Source organism: Anolis sagrei, chromosome 4 (assembly GCF_037176765.1).
Source record: "Anolis sagrei isolate rAnoSag1 chromosome 4, rAnoSag1.mat, whole genome shotgun sequence".
Taxonomy (NCBI): Eukaryota; Metazoa; Chordata; class Lepidosauria; order Squamata; family Dactyloidae; genus Anolis; species Anolis sagrei.
The window spans coordinates 106376910-106395305 of record NC_090024.1 but is presented as its reverse complement, the minus strand read 5'-3'; positions in this window follow the sequence as shown (position 1 = coordinate 106395305).

Here is an 18396-nt window from a genome sequence, read left to right as displayed (position 1 = left end):
TCCTCATCGTTGGTGCTGAAGTGGCCCATTTTAAATTTGACAACCCATTTCTTAACTGTAGAATATGAAAGTCATTGATCTCCCAATGTCTGTGATATATCACCATGAATATCCTTCATGGACTTCCCTTGCAGAAACAAGAATTTTATCACTCCTCTGCTCTCATTTGCTGTGAATATTGTCTTAGACTCCGTCATTTTGTTCTCCTGCATGTCTAGATCACTGTTGCCATAAGCTACAAATGCAAAATTTCGACAACATATATTAAACACATAAGGTTTTCATGTGATGTAACATTCATTATCATAGAATTAAACAAGAACACCAAGCCAAAGACTTATCAACAGCCCCTTGTATGAAAGAAACCACAAAATAACAGAACATCCTTAGCTTCTTTGTAGCCCCCCAGTTGTGGAACTCACTACCTGGTGAGATTAGCCAAGCCCCTACCTTAGCAGTCTTCAAGAAGGATTTAAAAACTTGGCTCTACTGATGTGCCTTTGGAGAGTGACCGTGTACTTACTCCATGTTGTTTCTCCCATAATTGTTGTCCTCATATTGCACCTCCCTCGACCTTTTTGTAGGCCTGTCTCCACTATTTTGTCCCCTACGTGCTCCCCTTTTACAAATATACCTTTTTCATTCTTATCTCATCCAGAGTTTTATCATTTTATGTCGTACATTTGGCCCACCCACTGTGTTTGATTTTTTTCACTTTGTCATTTTACACTGTTTTATTTTGCTCTTATGTTTTACTTATTTTATTGTATTGTTATTTTTTGTTGTTCTGTATTTTTTTTTCTGTAATCTATTACCAGGCTTGGCCTCATGTAAGCTGCCCCGAGTCCCTTTTGGGGAGATGGTGGTGGGGTATAAATAAAGTTTATTATTATTTGAAACACAACAAGATGAGTCTGCAGCAGACACTCTGCTGGCTGTTGTATTGGATCACACGTCAGACACTTCCCAAGTGTCTAGGGCTTGGCCTCATGTAAGCCACCCCAAGTCCACTTTGGGGAGATGGTGGCAGGGTATAAATAAAGTTTATTATTATTTGAAACACAACAAGATGAGTCTGCAGCAGACACTCTGCTAGCTGTTGTATTGGATCAGATGTCAGACACTTCCCTAGTGTCTAGGGCTTGGCCTCATGTAAGCCACCCCGAGTCCACTTTGGGGAGATGGTGGTGAGGTATAAATAAAGTTTATTATTATTTGAAACACAACAAGATGAGTCTGCAGCAGACAGTCTGCTAGCTGTTGTATTGGATCAGATGTCAGACACTTCCCTAGTGTCTAGGGCTTGGCCTCATGTAAGCCACCCCAAGTCCACTTTGGGGAGATGGTGGTGAGGTATAAATAAAGTTTATTATTATTTGAAACACAACAAGATGAGTCTGCAGCAGACAGTCTGCTAGCTGTTGTATTGGATCAGATGTCAGACACTTCCCTAGTGTCTAGGGCTTGGCCTCATGTAAGCCACCCCAAGTCCACTTTGGGGAGATGGTGGTGAGGTATAAATAAAGTTTATTATTATTTGAAACACAACAAGATGAGTCTGCAGCAGACACTCTGCTGGCTGTTGTATTGGATCACACGTCAGACACTTCCCAAGTGTCTAGGACTGTGGGATGTATTGGTGAATAATGTGTGCAGATCCCAATAAGGTGGCCTCCTGCAGCTGGCAAATGGTAATTTTATCAGCGCAGATTGTGTTTAAGTGCAGGCCAAGGTCTTTAGGCACTGCACCCAGTGTGCCGATCACCACTGGGACCACTTTGACTGGCTTGTGACAAAATCTTTGTAGTTTGATCCTTAAATACTCATATCGTATCAGCTTATTTATTATTATTATTATTATTATTATTATTATTTTAAGTCCAGAATGTCCTAAACCATCATATGACCCAAGTAAGTTCATAGCAAATTGTGTACTAAATATGGCTTAGTTAAATGAGGCCAGGAGCAGCCACAATTGACATTGCAAATTCCACAAAGTTCTATTAAGGAATTGTTCATTCATTTATGAAAAGATGGTAACTATAACCAGCAGGACTGGGCTCTGGTATATCTATAATCCAGCCCAATCCACATGATAAAGATGATGATGGTGATGATGACATAATGTATTATGATTGCTATTCAGAGTTCTTGTGAGGGTAGAGAGTACTCAATGAACTTGTGAGCTGCAGGCATAGTGGCCAACTAACGAGTGCGAGAAATGATTGCTAAATACAGCTGAAATTATTAATGCTTAATTATTCATGCTGACACTATCTTCCTTCCTCATCTCCCCTCCCACCCAACTGACAAACTCAGCTACTACTTTCAGCTGTGATATTATATTTAGGCCCACAGACAGGCCGAGAGCTAGCCATTAATAATTGAACACCCGTTCGTAATAATTACATGATAACTTTATTGACCAAACTCTGGGCAGAATGTATGATGTGCTCTCCTCTCATTATTGGAAAGGAATGTTCTAGAATACAGTACAGATGTATCTAGGTATAGTAGACAGCTATTCCTTTTTTTGAAAGAAATCTCAATTATTTTATCATATCTGTTGATAAAATCTGAGAGATATACCTTACAACAGAGCATTTTAGTGGACTCCAGAATAGGTCATTCTGCACATTTAGGGCTACTTTATAGTTGACATTTTTTAAAATTAAGAGGATGGCACTTTGGGCAAACCACTTTTTAGTTCGGAACTCCTTGAGGGCAATGGCTTGAGCTAAATGCTGGACTATTACTAGAAGGAGGCATGAGTTAGCTGAGAAAGAAAAGGTAGAAAATTGACTTCTAGTATTACAGCATCCCTAAATAGTCTGCCATACCTCCCTTGTACTTATGACTTCCATGAGACACTGAGGTCTAAGCACACATAACCTAGGCTATTACGTTTTTAAAATAATAATAATAATTATTATTATTATTATTATTAGAAAAATTAATACAAAACCTATGTATAAAAGTCAAACGTAAACCAACACAAACAACAACAAAAAGTTTGAAATATTATTTCTAGAACAAAAAGAAACTTATTGCTACTGCATTCTAAATAGCATTAACTACTGTATATTCCGGCATATAAGATGACGTAGCGTAAAAGACTACCCTCAACTTTTCCATTAAAAATATAGAGTTTGGGATATATTCGCCGTATAAGTCCCCCTTCGGGGGTGAGAAGGGCGGGGTATAAGTAGCAGAAATAAATAAATAATAAAATAAATAAGACTACCCCTCTTCCAACACACACCAAACAAAAATTTTAAAAGCATCAGATTTGATTTCAATATGGTAATTTTCCTATTACTGTACCTCCTTCTCTGCCTCTCAGATCTCGCACATGCGCACCTGCACCACTTCACTGCAGTCTTCAGGAGAGAGATCTGAGAGGCAGAGGAAGAGGTACGATAATAGGATACAAGAGCGGACCGGACAGGTAAAAGAGTTGTGTTTTTCTGGGCCCAGAACCACTCTATCGCTTTTTTCCATACCCTGGACACCCTGGACGCCTGCAGCTTGTGCTGTCCTTCACTTACACCTTCCCGGTGAGGCGCCTCTTCACCTCACCATCGGGACTGCATTAAGTCCACGAATCCTGATTTTCTTCTACCATACTTGTACAGCGTCGCCCTTAATGCTTTCATACAGTCGCTGCATACGGCAGGGATGTGGCCACTGCCATTTTTGAGCTCCCCTCACAATATACAGCAACCACAGATTCTCCAATCCGGATTGGAAGTTTCAGCACCCGCTCTATAAGACGACTCCCGACGTATAAGACTACTCCCGCATATAAGACAACTCCCATGCATAAGGCTACTCCAGCATATAAGATGACCCCCGTGTATAAGATGACTCCCGCGTATAAGACGACCCCTGACTTTTGGGAAGATTTTCTTGGGTTAACTTCTGAATGGTTGTGAGGGAGACAGGCCCGTAGCCAGGATTTTATTCGGGGGGGGGGGCTGAGTTTGATTTGGGGGGGTGAGTCTGAGTGAAAGAAGGTCTACCCTAGCAAATCTTTTGTATCGTTACCCCAATACCCCCATGCATATGGGATATATTGAGCATGGTGATTAGATCATGATATGAATAAACATAACAGTTTAAATAATGTACCAGTAAGACCTTTTTGTGGACCACCATGAGAATTTCGGGGAGGGCTGAAGCCCCTCAAGGCCCCCCTCCCCCCGGCTACATGCCTGGAGGGAGAGAACTACATTGTACATATTTTCCCATGCTCACAGTACAAACAAAGAACTCACCAAAAGACTAATGCTTTTTGTAGCATGTGTGTACTCATATGTGTGTGAAAATGTTCATCAGAGTCTCCCCTGTTTCATCTCAGCCCTGATGTGGAACCAAAAGTGTGACCAAGAATACATCCCAGCATCTTCTGCAATGCATAGAAGTAATTCGTTGTAGATATGCTGGGTTGCTTTGGCAAATATACCCACATTGGAAAAACAGAAAGATTGAAAAATAGTGGCTTAAAAGTAAGTAGGAATCCCAAGCAAATGATCACTGAGAAAGCTTGCTATTTTTCCCCATTACATAACGTGCCAATTGTGTAATTGTGGCGCACAGAGCACTAAATGTTCTGACTTCATTTCAAATACTTCCACATCCGAGAGTAATATTGAAGTCACTCCATGGCTAATCTTTATCATTTCCATAATGAAAATGTAATATTATACGGAAAATATGAATATGTCGAGGCATTCTCCTGCAGCCGTAATGGCGTGAACACTGATTTACAGTAATGTTACAGCTAAAGCATGGAATCAAGGCTCCAAATAAAATGTTTATAAATGCCATACATTAAACCCTCTGGTTTGTTATAAGGTAATAAACAGAAAAGCTTCCATCGAGCCGTTTGCGGTTGTTAAATAAGATTCTTTGTGACTTGCAGAAACTGGAACACAATGAGGAATTATCAGTGCATTCTCTACTGAAGTCATCTACATGTGTTTATTTAATAAACAGAAGATGGCTTTATTATACACATTTGATTTCCATATGCAATCAGTGCCTCATCTGTCACTTGTATCTAAGCAGGGTGCTTCGTACAAATCTGGAAATGAAAAATTCAGAGCAGGGTGCAGGAAACTCATTTAACGTCGAGTGCAGTCAAAATCAAGATTTCTTTATTTGTAGTAACAACGCTGTTAAATCAGAAAATTACTCTCCCTTTCTGCATGTCCTTCTTTCTTTACAATTCAGTTGTTTGATCATAAATTGTCGAGTGCAATGGCTTGTCTCCTCCACTTTCCACACTGGTCGAGACAGATTAAAAACTCCGGCACACCACCAACCACTCTCAGCATACCATTAGCATATATATGAGATTTGAGACATTTTCTAATATTCTCCAGCAGAACTCATCTGTCAGCCAGGTGATGAATTATAAAAACTCTTAGCTTGTTTATAAAAGAGAGAAGGAGTGGGGGAGTAAGAAAGGAGGGAGGGAAGGCAGAGGGAGAGAAGGAGGAGGGAAAAGAAACACACGTTACGTTGATCCCTCCCTATTCTTTCATCTTCCCCAGCCACTTTTGCATTTATTCACATAAGCAAGGATAGTCAAGATTGGTATGTTGGCGGGGCACCCTATTCTCCAGCCTCTAATCCTGATAGTTTTCCAACACCAACGGTCCAACTATATATTCCAGTGGCCTTCAACTAGAACTAAGAGTTTTAAAGGCACTTGGGTGGTTTATTGTTATTCAAGTCAAACCAGACTTATGGCAACTCTATAACTTGGAGGAAGGATGGAAAGAGAAGGAAATGCAGCAATGCATTTGGATATATTCCCATTTATATGGATGCAGTATATAGTGACAATAAATGGGCAGGTGTAAAGCATAGATCTGTGATAGAACAGAACAGAATCCATAACATTTTGAATCTTGACCCTTTGACCCTAAAGGGCAGGGTAAAGTGATGCTGGTCTTTCAGATCTTTTTAGTGTCAAATAATGTTGATGTGTGATAGCAATAAATTCGTTTACAAAAACTCTGTTCCCCAGGGTTGAAAACTCTCTCTGCAAAGATTATGTGGATTTCTTGGCAAGATTTATGCAGAAGAGGTTTTCTATTGCCTTCCTTTTAAGCTGAGATAGGGTAACTTGTTCAAAGTTACACACTTCCTGGGTCTCCCAGATTTATTAGCCCATCACTCAAAACCCTATGCAAGTTTGGGCAAACTTCGACTGCCCAGGTATTTTGGACTTCAACTCCCACAATTCCTAAATGCCTACCAGCTGTTAGGAATTGTGGGAGTTGAAGTACAAAAAAACCTGGAGGGCTCAAGTTTGTCCATGTCTGCCCTACGTCATTGACTCTACCCCATTATGCTGGTTTAGATGGGATAAAATCATATTTGGTCAGGGTACTTGCTACTAAGGAGGCTGTTCAAATCCTGAACCGGTGCTTGGCAGCTGTTATGGACTGGATGAGAGTGAACAAATTGAAATTGAATACAGTCAAGACGGAGGTTCTCCTGATTAGTCGCAAGGCTGAACAGGGTATACACTCCCCCTGAAAGTGCAGGTTCGCAGCTTGGGAGTTCTCCTGGATTCATCGTTGAGCCTGGAACCCCAGGTTTCGGCAGTAGCCAGGGGAGCTTTTGTACAACTAAAACTTGTGCACCAGCTGCAGCAGTATCTTGGGAGGTCTGACTTGGCCACAGTGGTCCATGCTCTTGTTACATCCTGAATAAACTACTGCAATGTGCTCTATGTGGGGTTGCCTCTGAAGACTGCTCAGAAGCTCCAACTATTTATTTATTTATTTATTTATTTACGACATTTATATGCCGCCCTTCTCAACCCGAAGGGGACTCAGAGCGGCTTACAAGGTATATATACATACAATATATTATATTATTAGCATAGTACAATATCAGTTTTAAATATTGCTATATTATACTATACCCATGATGGTGAACCTATGACACGCGTGTCAGCACTGACACGCATGGCTATTTTTGATGACACGTGGCCACATGCGACTGCATACTGAGAAGTACACCTTATAAGAGCCAATCTAATTCCATCCTTAACTTTGTAAAAGACTCTACAAATTTAACATCTGCATGTTTGAGCATTGTTCACTCCATAACTCAGTATGGAATATACATTTTTCTTATTTAAACTCTAAATATTGAAAAATTAAGTTGTTATTTTTTCTCGAAGTTGACACCCCACCCAAATTATGCTCAGGTTTTTGGCAAATTTTGACACACCAAGTTCAAAAGGTTGCACATCACTGTACTATACCAATTATATTGTAATACTATACCAAGTATATTATAATAAAACCAACTAGTCCAACACTTGGCAGCCAGGTTACTTACGGGAGCGGGGTACAGGGAGCACACAATGCCCTTGTTACACCAGCTTCACTGGCTGCCTATTAGCTTCCAAGCACAATTCAAAGTGCTGGTTTTGATCTATAAAGCCCTAAACGGCTCTGGCCCACTTTACCTGTCCAAACGTGTCTCTCCCTATGATCCAGCAAGGACTTTAAGATCATCTGTGGAAGGCCTGCTCTCAGTCCCGCCACCATCGCAGTCGCATTTGGTGGGGATGAGAGACATTGCCTTCTCCGTGGTGGCCCCTCGGCTGTCAAACTCCCTTGCTGAAGAGGTTAGATCTGCCCCCTCCATCCTGACTTTTTGCAAGATGCTTAAGACTTGGCTGTGGGAGCAAGCATTTGCAGAATAGACGGTTTTTATTGGCTTAGATGAGATTGTATGGACCACATTTCTTGGACTGATTTGGAGCACATTTTAAACTTGGTGAACTGTTTTTAAAATTATATTTATTACCATTTTATGTAATTGTATATTTTATTGGTGTTTTTATATTGTTGGAAACCACCCTGAGTCCCTCTTTAGAGGTCAAGAATAGGATGGGATACAAATGCTCTAAATAAATAAATACTGAGGAATCAATGTGTCACCTGAAATATCTGCTTAAGAGGCAGATGGGGAGATTTTCATTTATAGAATGAGCATGAAAAAATAGTAGGATAATACCTACAGAGTGAGGCATGACTCCCAGCAAGAACATTAAAAGATATTAAACCATACCTGGATTAAAATATGTCAAGGTGACCACTGGCCAGATGAGGCCAGTTGACCATCTCTGAGCAATACAACAAAAATGGGACCTTACAGTTTAAAATGTACAATGGTGACTGGAAATATTCTTTACTAACACTCATCAGTTTGTGTACAGGTTTATTCAAAGAATTAATTCTCATAATTAATTCTAATAATATCTTTATGCATCTTTAAATACATTATTAAAACAAATTTCATATAATTACCATGCCAACAAGTATGAAAACAACTCTTAAACATTCCCAGATATAGTCAAAATAAACCAATTTTGTCATATATCCATGAAACATTACAGATTTGTAGTAGATTTCATTTTTTAAAAAAAGAATATATCATCATAGATTTAAATAATCCAAAAATGACACTCCATTATTTCCTAGAATATCATAACTCTCATATTGCATTGCAACCTAAATACAATTGCCATTCCCAGCTAGAATACATGCAGTGACCAACAGCAGAATGGTAAAACAATATATGTGTTAATTCATTGATTCACACATATAATTTAATTCACAAAGTCACAGTAAATCAAGAGGTACAGTAAATTGGAGATACACAGGTATACATATGTCTTTGGCTGGGATGTTTACTTATTTTGTTACATACTTTATTGATTTATATCCCACTTTTTCCCCAATGAGACTCAAGATGTAGTGTAACTTTACATTCATGGATTTATCTCACAATTGTGCTATGCCACCTTATTGGAGAACTATGATGTTGCACAAGCAAATGTGCATATGCACAGCCATTCATTCAATGTGCAGTGAAAAATGCTGTGTAATGGCAGCATCTATGCAAGTCTGGTTTGTAGTCTTTAACTGCATACAGAAATTTTGCAACAGTCAAAAAATACAACTGCCTGCCTAAGGTTAGATAGATAGCAACACTATGCTAGCCAATACTCACGTTAGATGAGTGGCAGTAAGGTGAAAAGAAAACACAATTTCCTGGGCCTTGCTGTTTGCTATGAAGAAATAATTCAAGATTTTCATAGAACCACTAGGACAGAGAAGCTTAATCAACTGTCTAGAGTCTTGCTGGAGGGCATTAGAGCTCACTTCAGTTGAGAGCTCTGAATGTCTTCCCATGAGAAGATTTCTTATTTTCTTACTTACTTAGGCGATCTCTCATTGTCCTAGTAGGATTGTCTTCCAAGATCGGTGTATTGACAGTGGGTATGTAGGTGACTGTGGAGCCCTATTCCTGATCTGCATATTCTCCCACAGAAGGCGGTCCCAGTCGGAGTTGACTTGACGTGCCTTCCTCTTGGCACATTTCTCTTTTTCACCCTCCATTCATGCCTCTTCAAATTCTACAGCACTGCTGGTCACAGCTGAACTCCAGCTAGAGTGCTCAACGGCCAGAGCTTCTCATTTCTCAGGGTATATACCAGAGTTCTTAAGGTTGGCTTTGAGCCCATCTTTAAATATCTTTTCCTGCCCACCAACATTCCATTTTTCATTCTTGAGTTCGGAGTAGAGCAACTGCTTTGGGAGATGGTGGTCGGGAATCCAGACAACATGGCCAGTCCAGCGGAGTTGATGGTGGAGGATCATTGATTCAATGCTGGTGGTCCCTTCTTCTTTCAGCACACTGACATTTGTCTGCTTGTCTTCCCAAGATATTTGCAGGATTTTTCGGAGGCAATGCTGATGGAATCGTTCCAGGAGTTGCATGTGATATCTGTAGACAGTCCACATTTCGCAGGCATATAGCAGGGTTGGGAGGACAATAGCTTTATAAACAAGCACCTTAGTATCCCTATGAATGTCCTGCTTCATTCGGAAAAATGCTGCATGCGCAGAGATCAGGCAGGGTTGTATTTGGGTGTCAATGTTGACTTTTGTGGAGAGGTGGCTGCCAAGGTAGCAGAAATGGTCAACAACTCAACAAATGGTCAACATTTTCTAATGTTACACCATTAAGCTGTATTTCTGGCATTGGAGAGGGATTGGCTGATGACTGCTGGAAGAGCACTTTGGTTTTCTCAATGTTCAATGACGTGCCAAGCTTCTCGTATGCTTCTGCGAAGGTGTTTAGAGTGGCTTGTAAGTCTTCTTCTGAATGCGCACAGATGACGTTGTCCTCAGCATGTTGGAGTTCTATAACAGATGTTGTTGTCACCTTGGTTTTGGCTTTCAGTCTGCTGAGGTTAAATAGTTTGCCATCTATCCTATAGACGATTTCTACTCCGGTGGGAAGCTTCCCATCAAGATGAAGTATCATAGCGATAAAGATGGAAAATAAGGTTCAGGCAATAACCCATCCCTGCTTGACACCTGATTCCACCTTAAATGGGTCACTTTGAGAGCCCTTCCCACAAGAAGAAGCAAAGTAACAATTGGACAAAGGTTCTTGATGTACCATTGTGTTCAGACATTGTGAGAATTGAAATGCTTGCTGCCTCCCTTGCCACCTGATATATTGAGCTCCTAAAGCCTGCCTCAGTTGATGTGGTGGTATCAAGTCATTTTTTCTGTAGTCTGATACAGTCCTTTCTATTACCTTCACTCTGGACCGTGCTCTTACCTACAAGAAGCACTGCCTGAACATCAAGCAAAAAGTGAGTGCTAGAAACAATATCATACGAAAGCTGACTGGCACAACCTGGGGATCACAACCAGATACAGTGAAGACATCTGCCCTTGCGCTGTGCTACTCTGCTGCTGAGTATGCATGCCCAGTGTGGAACACATCTCACCACACTAAAACAGTGGATGTGGCTCTTAATGAGACATGCCACATTATCACGGGGTGTCTGCACCCTACACCACTGGAGAAATTACACTGCTTAGCCGGTATTGCACCACCTGACATCCGCCGGGAAGTAGCAGCCAATAGTGAAAGGACCAAGGCAGAGACATCTCCAGCCCATCCCCTGTTTGGGTATCAGCCAGCACGCCAACGACTTAAATCTAGACATAGTTTTCTAAGATCTACAGAGACACTCGCTGGAACACCTCAGCAAGCGAGAGTCCAAAAGTGGCAGGCTCAAACCCAGCACTTCAACCAATGGCTGATACCAAATGAGAGACTCCCTCCTGGGCACACAGAAGACTGGGTGACTTGGAAGGCATTGAACAGACTGCGCTCTGGCACCACGAGATGCAGAGCCAACCTTCAGAAATGGGGCTATAAAGTAGAATCCTCGACATGCGAGTGTGGAGAAGAGCAAACCACTGACCACCTGCTGCAATGCAACCTGAGCCCTGCCACATGCACAATGGAGGACCTTCTTGCAGCAACACCGGAAGCACTCCAAGTGGCCAGATACTGGTCAAAGGACATTTAACCAGCTACCAAACTCACAAGTTGTGTATTTTTCTGTTTGTTTGCTTTGTTCTGTTAGAAATGTAATATAATGGACTGGCTGCTCTGACACGACAAATAAATAAATAAATAAATAAAATAAAAATATTACCTTCACATTCTGCTCCTGTTTTTTCCAGTGTATGTGCAGAGTGGGTTTCATTCTGTACTCAGAGGTGTGTACACTATGAAAACTCATATTCTATAAAGTAGGAAAGGAGTTGTTTTATCGGGTCATGATTTAGCCAAAGTTCAACACTTTCCATTCATATTTATTTCAGTTGGATGCTTAAATGTGTGCTTTTGCTTCTATCAAACTCCCAAGTGCACCTTACAAGTAGTTAAGATAGCGTGGGGGCAGAACAGCTCCCATAAAAATAAAGGTTAAAGTTTTCATGGATTGTGCTCTTGATTTTTGCATATTTCCAAATTTATATACTTTTACTCCTTTTGTAGTGAGAGGCAGGGCCAACATCAATGAAGTGTAATGCCTGTGTTATTAAATATACTACTAAAGTGCAATAGAGTCAGATCATTCCAACTGAACAGCAGACATGCTAAACAACGTTACGTATCTAGCGTTTAAAAGCAGCTGAAAAACATTTGACTTAATCTGTCTCTTGGCATTTATCCCTATTAAGTAGTCATATCATTTATAAGAGTGCCAATAAAATTGATTTGATTGTATTTTCCCCCTGGAGAATTTTGTTCCGCTAAAGGAAGCTCATCAGCCAATCATTCTGCTCAATTTAGCTCCAGAAAAGATAATTACCTCTTCTGATTTCACTTTCTACCAGGTCCATATGGAATAAAAATACTAATGGTGCAATCCCATGCGCACTTGATTGGACTAAATCCCATTGACTGCAATGGGATTTGCTTCTGAGTAAACAGGCAAAAAATGCAATGAGAGGCAGAACTCCTAAGCACAGATACTTGAAAGGAGATGTCACTGAAATCAATAGTAGTTGCTTCCAAATGAATCTACCTTTGGCTATGTGAATAATGTGAGGTTATTTATTTTTCATGTCAGAAGTGAGTTGGGGGTACAATTATAAAGTTGCCAAGTTGAAAACTTGGCATTATGCTAAATGTCCTTTGACCAGAAGCTGGCGACTTGGAGTGCCTCTCATGTCACTGTAACAAGGTCCTCCATTGTGCATGTGGCAGGGCTCAGGCTGCACTGTAGTAAGTCATCTGTGGTTTGCTGTTCTCCACACTCATATGTCGTGGATTCCACTTTGTAGCCCCATTTCTTAAGGTTGGCTCTGCATCTCGTGGTGCCAGAGCACAGCCTGTTCAGCACCTTCCAAGTCACCTAGTCTTCTGTGTGCCCAGAAGGGAGTCTCTCATTCAGTATCAGCCATGAATTGAGATTCCGGGTTTTAGCCTGCCACTTTTGGACTCTCGCATGCTGAGGTGTTCCCGTGAGTATCTCTGTAGATCTTAGAAAACTATTTCTTGATTTAAAGTGTTGGCGTGCTGGCTGATATCCGAACAGAGGATGGGCTGGAGATGTCACTGCCTTAGTCCTTTCATTATTAGCTGCTACTTCCTAATGGATGTCAGGTGGTACTGGCTAAACACCCCAGCAAGTGAGAGTCCAAAAGTGGCAGGCCCAAACCCAGCACCTCAATTCATGGGTGATACCAGATGAGAGACTCCCCCCTGGGCACTCAGAAGACTGGGCGACTTGGAAGGCGCTGAACAGATTGCGCTTTGGCACCACGAGATGCAGAGCCAATCTTAAGAAATGGGGCTACAGGGTGGAATCCTCAGCATGCGAGTGCGGAGAAGAACAAACCACTGACCACCTGCTGCAATGCACCCTGAGCCCTGCCACATGCACGATGGAGGACCTTCTTGCGGCAACCCCAGAGGCACTCCAAGTGGCCAGATACTGGTCAAAGGACATCTAACCAAATACCAAATTTACAAAATCTGTGTGGTTTTTTTTTCTTTCTTTTTTTTCTTTTTCTTTTTAATCTCTGTGTTTGTTTTGCTCTGTTAGAATTGTAATACAATGGTTGCTGATGACACGATAAATAAATAAATAATACTGGCTAAACAGTATAATTTCTCTAGTGGTGTGGGGTGTAAACATCCTGTGATAATGTGGCATGTCTCATTAAGAGCCACTTCAACTGTTTTAACATGGTGAGATGTATTCCACACTGGGGATGTGTATTCAGCAGCAGAGTAGCAAAGTGCATGGGCAGATGTCTTCACTGTGTCTGGTTGTGATCCCCAGGTTGTAGCAGTCAGCTTTCATATGATATTATTTCTAGCACCCACTTTTTGCTTGATAGTCAAACAGTGGTTGTGGGTTTGTCATAATTACCATTATCACATATCCTCTAACTTTTTACAGAAGTAGATAAAAACACTTAAGTATTTAAACTTTTTCTTTCCTCTGCATAGTACTAGAAAAAGTATTTTTCTGTGTGAAATATGCTGCATTTATACTGAATTACCTCTCTCATCTCAGGTTTCTGAAAGATAATAATAATTATTATTTATCTATTTATTTATACCCTGCCACTATCTCCCCGAAGGGACTCGGGACGTCTTACATGAGGCCAAGCCCGTCAAATAAAAATACCACAATACATCCACAAACAAGCAAGCAAATAAAACAATATAAACAATACAATTGAACATATAAGCAATAACACACAAAAGATTTAAAAACATTATGGCAGGGCCAGATGTAGATTAAAATTTTAAAACCCTGTGCGTGTACAGAGTAGGGTATGTCTAGGCATGGGAGAGTAGGGTATGTCAAGAGATGGGGGGTATGATATTAAACTAACATATGACAATACAGTAACATCATTATTATTAATAATAATATTTTCCATTCTTCCTCTTTGTTCTTCTTAAGAATGTGCAATACATAAATCAGGACTGGCTCCACCTCAAGCAGTAGGTGCCATGTGATATGTTTTGTGACAACTACCCTCAAATGATTTCTTCTGCTTTTGGATAAAATGGAAGATCTGCCTTTTCAGTGGGAGCCATTTCTGCTTTAGCTGTCATCTGTGTGGACTTACATGCATTTGTCCTAGAGTCAAAATCTTCTCATGTAGAAGATGGTCCATGCCTTAGTCACCTCTAGACTGGATTACTGCAATGCGCTCTACATGGGGCTGCCCTTGAAAAAGGCTCAGAAATTCCAATTGGTCCAACGGGCAGCAGCCAGGATGTTAACTGGGGCCCACTACAGAGAGAGGTCAACCCTCCTGTTTAAGGAGCTCCACTGGCTGCCGTTTATTTTCCGAGCCCAATTTAAGGTGCAGGTGCTGACCTACAAAGCCCTGAACGGTTTGGGACCACCCTACCTGCGTGACCGTATCGTTGTCTACAAACCCACATGCTCACTCCGGTCATCAGGAGAGGCCCTGCTCATGATCCCACCCGCATCACAAGCGCGCCTGGTGGAGACGCGAGACAGGGCCTTCTCTGTGGTGGCCCCCCGCCTCTGGAATGCCCTCCCGAAAGATCTCAGACAAGCCCCTACATTGGCGGTCTTCAGAAAGAATTTGAAAACCTGGCTGTTCCAATGTGCCTTCTCAGATTACGAACCCCACTACCAAATCCCAGAAGCACTTTAGTAGAACCAAGATTACCGCACACTGCACACCGCACTTATATCTTTAATCCCATATCCCTCTGACACATCAGCACTTTTAATCCTGTACCCCTACTCCGGCCGGCTCAGTTTTTAATAATGTCTTGTTGTATTGCTATTGTTTTTATTGTTTTTCTGCTTAACTGTTTTATTTGCTATGTATTGTATTGTTGTACTGTGTTGGGCTCCGGCCTGTTGTAAGCCGCATTGAATCCCTTGGGAGATGCTAGCGGGGTACAAATAAAGTTATAATAATAATATAATGTATGTTTAAAACAAACACGCATGAAAAACAACTACAATTGTTTACTAAGAACCATCAGTAAAAACTACCTTTGGGTGGTAGGAATCATGGTGAATTTCCTTATACAGAGCAGTCAAATTTTCAACGACCTAAAATTATCTACGTGTTCCCCATTGGTTGACAAATTGACCTAAATAGTATGACACAAGTTTAAATGAATTGTGAATTGAACCTTAATTTGTAGCTAGTTAATTTTCATTTCAGAAGTAGGTTTCAGATTATATGACAGAGTTGGTTACATTTGATCTTTCTTTTTGGTCAAAAATATTGTTACTCTGAAAATAATCAATTTGGTTGAGAACAGAAATGTTCAAGACAATTACACCCAGGTGGGAATTCAAATCTCATTTTTAAACCCAAAGTTGCTTTATCAAAGTGAGATCTTATATTTCAATCTTAAAGACATTTTTGTAAAAGACAGTGCCATTGATTTCAATGGCACTTACATTTCTTGTTAAATGCAACTGATGGGCATAGAAGTCACAGGAGATATGGAATGGGTTTCTGGAGACCACAAAATGTAATGGGTACTTTTAAATATTGTAGACATCTTCAAAGTAAGTACTTTTTAAACACTACAGAAGTATATGCAGTGAGCATTTTTCAAACTTACAGACAGAATGGGAGTCAATTGCCATATGGAGGCCAAATTCTTCTTCCCTTTGGCAACTTGTTGCACAGAAAGGAAGATTAGATGAGCTGCTGGCTTTCATGCATGGATGTACTTAATGTAACATTGCAATAGATACAACTAGACTGAATCTTGAACCCAGAAGCATATAGAAACTTCATTGCTTGTCTTTTTAGACAATCAGTTGCAGTTGCATTTTAATGTATGTTTAGATCAGATCATCTGTATGGTTTATGGGTCAAATTGGGAGAGGTCATGATGATCTATCATTGCACCTACAATCTGCATCTCAGCCTGATTATTTTTTTAATTATATGACTTAAAAGAAATGTATGCAAGCTGCAGAACCCTATTTCCACTCATTCCTCTGATCTGGCTTTCTGGGTCCTTCCAGACAGGACCGAAAATGCAGGCCCTGTCAGATGTTTAGTCAGGGGCGGCTCAACCCATTACGCAAAGTAAGCATTTGCAGTATAGTTGATTTTGCCCAGGGATGCTCTTGAGGCGCTCTTGGGGGAAAATAGACCTTGACATATGCGAGTTGTAGTTACTGGGATGTATAGTTCACCTACAATCAAAGAGCATTCTGAACTCCACCAATGATGGAATTGAACCAAATATGGCACACAGAACTCCCACGATGAACAGAAAATATATATCAGTGATTGGTTGGGGGGGAGCAAAATATTGTTTGCTTACCGTTGAAAATTACCTAGGTCCGCCTCTGCATTTAGTGGAGGCATCCAAACAACTCTGCCAGTAAAAAAAAGGATTAATTCAGAAAACCTTGCTTTGTTCCAAATTAATTTGGTACCCCATTAGATATCCCTTCCTGAAAGTCCCAGGTCTAATGGGGTATAGGCCCTATGAGGACTGACCCACTGGTATTCTTGTGACTACCCAGGGGTTTGTCCCCACAGCCCATCTCGGTTCTTCCATAACATTTGGGACAATGAATATCACGGAGAAACAGCCAAATTCTCTCTTTATTCTACTTCTCGATTAGTTCCCCCAAGCATTAGAAAACCCATTGTGTGACATGAGAAAGGATGATTATGAATAATCTTTCAATCCTTTAAGTACACCCACTAAGCCCTGCTTCTCAATTAATTTAGTAAACACCTTTTCCTCCCTGCAAACACAAAATAGATGATATTAGAAATATTCCAAACTTTCTAGAATTTCCAGAAATTTCAGTTGCTCCAGAATCCTCTGCCTAGTCATTATTGCTGCTTTGTTTCTGGATGCATATTATACAGATTTGATTTCAGGCATAATTTGAAGTACTCACTGTGAACACAAAAACCTTAAATGATATGAACCTTGGATAGATTCTATCCACTCTTCTCCATCCTATTGGTGGTGGTGGTGGTGATAGTGGGGGGGGGGGGGTATCTAGACTTGATACTTTGTTGTGTGATTTAGAGGCTCCCAAGATGGCCAGCATGGGACTTCTGCTGGAAACTTTGGCAGTTTTATTTTTTTTTAAAACTCAAGATGCGGAGAATCACTGCAAAAATTTCATTCTTTGTCCTGGCCAGAAAAACTGTGCCCTCCACACATTTCATGAAGTTTCTGGCACACAAACAAAGTTTTTGCATTCTACTCTAGTGTCACCATTTTAGGAACCAAACAATCAGGAACAAGCATCTAAAAACAAAGTCAATCCAAACTGCCTTAGATGGGAGTTCCCCAACATAAAAGCAGCCACCAAAAAGGCCTTTCCTCCAGCATCATTAAATGTGCCTCTGCAAGTGAGGGACTGAGAGAAAGATGTTCTTTCCTTAGTAGACAAGAAATGTATGAAGTGTGCTGTATTAAATCTACGAGGGTTGGAACTTTAATAGTGGCAACACTGCTGTAAAGATGCCATGCAACGAAATCAAATAATGTTGCGTATACCACACGTTAGTTACATGCCTACCTTAACTCTGAGCAAAAAGACTTGCCCTTCCTACATCACACGCATGTGGACTGATGCAAAGAACTGGCCTTGGATTAGCTTACGGTCTAAAGTAAGTGTTGTTTTTGAAACAAGAACAACAGAGTTGGATAAAGATTGTATGTGCCAATGGTCATAGTTGTATGCTCAAATCTTGTGTTTTGGGCCAGCTCACGAATCGTATGGTGTCGATCACTGACACTAGGATGACCTGGCTGATACATGTCTGCCACATTTTGGCATTCTTCATTGAAGATTTTTACCCACCTTGCCATTGTTCTGTAAGGCAATGCAGATTCCCCGCAAACCTCTTGAATATCTTGATGGTACTGTCATGCTGTACGACCTCTGGTACATTCAATCTTTATCCAACTCTGTTGTACTTGTTTCGAAAACATCATGACCGCAAGCTACCATATATTCCGGCATATAAAACG